Source organism: Otolemur garnettii, unplaced genomic scaffold (genome assembly GCF_000181295.1).
Source record: "Otolemur garnettii isolate 467f Iridium unplaced genomic scaffold, OtoGar3 scaffold00036, whole genome shotgun sequence".
NCBI lineage: Eukaryota > Metazoa > Chordata > Mammalia > Primates > Galagidae > Otolemur > Otolemur garnettii.
This window is the reverse complement of record NW_003852431.1, coordinates 3154361-3160019: the sequence shown is the minus strand read 5'-3', so window position 1 is coordinate 3160019 and position 5659 is coordinate 3154361. Positions and strand designations below refer to the sequence as shown.

At 34.6% G+C, this 5659-nt stretch overlaps 1 non-coding gene across 1 annotated transcript; it reads left to right on the top strand.

The window, feature by feature from the left end:
* The first annotated feature begins 3300 nt into the window (after positions 1–3300).
* On the top strand, positions 3301–3423 carry LOC111725308. Its single transcript, XR_002773398.1, has one exon. It is a non-coding gene; the product is annotated as a small nucleolar RNA SNORA40 (small nucleolar RNA).
* Positions 3424–5659: the final 2236 nt, after the last annotated feature.

Genomic DNA, 5659 nt, shown 5'->3' with positions numbered 1-5659 from the left:
TCTTGCATGTTACTTACATGTTGATATTCTACCTACAGACCCAAGTGACCCAGAAGTGAACGTGTGTTTGGGTCTTTTCAGTTCACAGTAGCAACACATTCCACTGTAGGAGTCTGTACAGGAAGATCGCCAGAAAATAGACCAACTCATAAGCAGTTCTATGTACTGTTAGAAAATGGGTGATAATGGCAGTCAGGTTCATTGCAGAGACAGTATAAGTTACAAACACATGGATCACAAAGAAAAGGTGAACCACAGCTGTGATGGAGGGTGGGTGTGCGTGTGTATATGCGTTGATGTATAAATGGGAAGCGGAAATTACCAGTTATTAGTAATGATGGGCTGAGAACAAACATGTCTTGGAAAATTGTAGTTGTCTGGGGGAATATTCATGGAAACAGAATAGAATGCCTAAAAATTTGTCATCTTTTGTGAGGAAAGATTTTGGAAAGGCCTTAACTCTTCATTCCAGGCCAGGTAGTATTTCAACTTCATGTAACCTCTTCCAGTTTAGTATTTATTAAATAGGTTACATTGGCATTTCTAGGCAAAGATTTTCAGGTTTCTTATAAATGTTTCTATTCATATTTTCATATATTTTCCCCAAAAATTATTAATACATTTTATGTGCAACATGTTTATGAATCTTAACTGTCACTGGTCTCATTTTTCATGGTAGAGCTTCAAATTCATCTTCTGAAATTTCTGTTTAATTAAAGAAATGTGTAGATAGAAAAGCTTATCAAAATCCTATAATTACAAGTTGTACCATTAAATTTGTAGGTTTCAAACTGATTATCAATGAACACATTTTGATTTTATTAGACACGAGCATTGTATTCAAACTATGATCCCAAATTTTAAAATCTTGGTTTATTATTCTATCTCAATAATCATTTTTTACACCTTGTCTGGATAAGAACAGTTACCTTCCCACCTTTAACCCATAGTTAATATTCTGTCTAGGCTATAGGGGATCAAACATTAATTGCAAAGCTTAAGTTGATTATATCTTCATTCTCACTTTATATACTCAGTGTTTATTCAAAATATATTAATTCCATTAAAGTAATTTTCTACTATTGTCTTACTTATTTTATTTGCATTACTGCCATGCCACTTAAGTCTTGGCTCCAAATAATCCTCAACTCATCTACTGCAATAATTCCATAATGGACTGTTGAACTTCTTTCTCTTTATTTTCCTCTATCCACTGCCATCAGATTGTTTAATTCCAAACTAGAAATACAGTTACTACACTCACATTTTTTAGCAATAGCATTGGTGGCCTATGATATGTTCAAAACTATGCCTAACCTCCTTAACCTACAAGCTATTCTAAGAGTTAGCTTTAGAGACTTGTGACACTTATCTTCCATTTTACTGCATTAGATTCCCACTGATTCTTACTAAATATTTTGGAACTCCATTTTTTTTTAACTTCACTCTGACTTTTTTGTGTTATTCTCCTTATGTTTCTAACTGGCCTACTTGTTTTTCAACTCAGTGTACATTGTAACATTTTTAACAGATCTATCTTCACTTCAGGGATGATTTATATTGTGTGCCAGCTTGACTGGGTTAAAGATACCCAGATAGCTGCTAAAACATTATTTCTGTATATGTCTGTGAGTGCATTTCTGGAAGAGATTAGCATTTTAATTAGTAGACTGAGTGAAGATGCTCTGGCCATAACTAATGTGGGTGAAAATTGTTCACTCCACTGAGGGCCCACCCACAAAGAACAAACAGAAAGAGATAGCATGACTTCTTTCCCTCTCTTCTGGAACTGGGGCATCCATATTTTACTACTTTTGAACATTAAATCTCTTGGTTCTCTGGACACTGGCTATCCTTTGAACTTCAATATATTTGCCAGAAGGGACCTGATTTTTCTATCTTTGGCCTTTGAACTGACAATCATACTATTAGCACCTCTGGGTCTTGAGCCTTCAGACTCAGTTGAATCACATCAGTGGCTTTCCCGGTTCTCCAGTTTGGAGATTTCTTGACCACTATAATCGTATGAGTTAATTCTTTTATTAATCTCCTTTTATTTCTTTATATGTCATACTTGTTTCGTTTCTCTGGAGAAGACTGATTAATACCACTTCTCTCTATCTCCTACCACATAATCTAAACTTATTTTTACTACTGGTAATAATTTTATTTATCTACAATCTATACCAGCTATATTGTACAGGGTTGTAGACATATCTGTATCTTAATTTTATAATATAAATATTAAATAAAGGATACAAGATACATTCATCTTTATGGCCTCCTTAACAGCTAACAATAATTTTGCAATAAAGATCGTATATACATAGGCAGGTATTGTGGTGGGCATCTATAGTCCAGCTATTTGAGAGGCTGAGGCAAGAGAATTGCTTAAGCGCAAGAGTTTGAGGTTGCTGTGAGCTGTGATGCTATAGCACTCTACTGAGGGTGACATAGTGAAACTCTGTCTCAAAAAAAAAAAGGACTGTATATACAAATTTTCCCAAGAAATAGAGATAAAGTTGATAATAATTACTACAGGAAGAATGAAAAAATAAGGTTGACCTAGAATGAAAATGTGCACATTCATTTACCTAACACCATTTAATTAATACTATTTTATGAGATTATCATATATCTACAGAAAAATAAATTATCCTTTCAAGAAATGTACAATTGGTTTTGCCCCAAATTATATTTTATGTATAGTATGTGTGTGTGTCCTTATCAGTATCAGTCTCACTCTGTTGCCTGGGTATAGTGTCCTATCAAGCAATCCTCTTGCCTCAGCCTGCTGTGCCATGGTGTCCAACTAGTTTTTCTTTTCTTTCTTTCCCCTTTTCTTTTTTCTTTTGAGTCAGAGTCTCATTTTGTCTTCCTTGGGAGAGTACCATGGCATCATAGCTCACAACCTCAAACTCCTGGACTTAAGTGATTCTCTTGCTTCAACCTCCCAAGTAACTGGTACTACAGGCACCCATCACAATTCCTGGCTATTTTTAGAGTCCAGGTCTCACTCAGGCTCAGACTGGTCTCAAACCTGTGAGCTCAAGCAATCCATCTATCTTAGTCTCCAAAGCTTTTCTATTTTTTGTTGTTGTTGTAGAGGTAGCATCTCACTCTTGCTCTGGCTGATCTTGAACTCTGGACCTGAAGAGTTCAATCACACGCACGTCCCAGATGAGCCAATTGGCCCAGCCAAAAAATGACAGAAATTTAAAAGGCAAGTAGTAGTGAATGATCACTTCCTCTTGAGGCCAAAGATGAAGCAAAGAAATATTCATAAAAATAGAAGACTTTAGCACTTGTGATAGTTTTGTCTAATGTGTGGGTAAAAAATGACAGGTGCAAAATATGAATCCTCTTTTGCAACCCAGAACTTATTGTGCAGTGTGACTTTTGATACATAGAAATAGAAATGTTAGAAAAATAATAGAACACTTGAGTTCAATATTGAAATTGAAGTACATTGTGCCAGTAAGAATCTACACTGTGGGTGGATGAACCAGCATGAACAGAGACTCTAAACTGCTTTATGGAATTATATTTTGAGCTAACTTATCCCTGAGACTGTATCACGTAGACTTAGGATTCAAGACACCAGCCAGAGTGATATTACTCTCCAGATTCTAAAATCAATGAAATTAGGATTAGTCACATGGTTTAAAACAATGGACTTATGTTTGTTTTTTACAAAGATGATTTTAATGTAAATGTGAAGAATCAAGTGAAGCAGTGTCCTATTAGAAGTGGAAAAGGCAATTAGACAGTTCTAGTAATACATTAATCAAGAAATACTGACCATGATCTAGCCACAAAGCAGTAGATAGAAAAACAAGAGAACAAGTTTCAGAGTCACTAAGAAAGTAAAAATATCAAGATCAGCCCATAAAGAAGATTTGAGCGTCTTGAGCATAGAAAGAAAAGTAGGTTTTAGTGTGTCTAAGATTTTTATTTGATAATATTTGGGTGCATAGTAATGTCTTTTTTTAGACTAGAGAAAAGGATCATTTTTATTATAGAAAATTTACATTTGATTTATATACTTGGAATAATGGAAATAAATAGTCTAGACTTTGGGAAAAGGCTTGTATTTTGTTTTGGCTTTTACTAAATGGGGAACTCTAAACAATTTAGCTTTACTTCTTATACACGCACTTACTATTTAAAGTATATACGTGGAAGATAAATGTGATAAAACTGATACAGGAATTGTACACACATGATACAGTATCTTACAAATAGTAGGCACTTCACAAATGACAGGTGATAAGGAAAAAAAATCAGTGCATTCATGGAAACATGGCAATTTTAGGTGCTGGTTTGAATTTAGAAACGATTTCTGTGTTATGTGGCACATAGTATCCTAAGGCGATGAATCTTCAGGATCTGGAAATCTTGACTGCTATATATCCAGACCTTTAGTGCCCCAGAAATTGTAAACATAAATGAAAGAAATATATGACTAAGTCATAAAAGGTGCTCTTGAAGTAGTTCAGTGTTCTGCACGAGGAAAAGGGACGACTTCAGCATCTTTTATTTATCCCAATATGAAAAGGAAAGAAACATTATTTTTCTTGATCTCATTTCTAAATTATCTTAACCTTCCAATTTTTTTCATTGAATTTTTAAATCCCATCTATCCCCACGTTCTAAAACCACTGAAGTGTCAGAAGTTGTGGGTTATTCTGATGATCAATTTAATTTTCTAAAGATCACTTGGATCAATATTAAGTGCAAACTATGCAGTGAATGTTTTCTCTCTCATTTAGTTCTTTCTGAGAACTTCCAATAGGCTGGCCTGCATGCTTTACATAAACTATCTCTTTCATCCGTTTAGAAACCTTGAATAGTACATATTATCTCCTTCCATTTATCAGACAGAAGACAAAAGATTAATATTTAAATAATTACCCAACACCATAAACATAGTAAGTGCTAGAAGCAAGATTTTAACATAGTTCAGTAAGTTACTAAAACTTACACTTCTTATATAGTTCAGATGATTCACTAAGTATATATATAATTCCTAATTAAATGGTAATGTTACATATATGATACAAAAGGAGGCTTATTTAAATTTCTATTCATGTATTTTCTTTAAAATAAGTTATTTAATATTCTTTATATTACAAAAACTATTAAGGTACCTAAAGGGCATAATTTACCACTGATTGAAATTCTATAATTTTACCTGTTAACTATTGCTTTATATGCTTCAAGGCAAATACTTCTCAATTAAGTTTGTCATTGGTCATGTGTTGGGAGTTAATTTCCTGGGAGGCAAGGTCCCCCAGTTTTGAGGAACCGCATCGGAGTCAAGGACCCAATGCAACCTGGACCCAGCGGTTTCCTGTTATGGCTGGTTCCTAAACCAGATTAAAATGGAGACCTGCCCTTTTGGTCATCTCAGACTGCTGAGAATGCTATTCTGCTCTTAGGCTGTTTTTAATCAAGTTATGCAATTATGACAAAATCATGCCTTCAAGCTACTGTATATAAAACTGTGCAATAAAGCTGAGGTTGCCTTTTCCTATTGAGGAAAGGTCCTCCTGATCCTGCTATTTTCTGTCTCTTTTTTCCATCCCGCGCCGGTCTACCTCCGGGTTTTCCTAATAACTTGGCTAGGCTGGTTCCTGGCAGTCATTAAATAATTAAT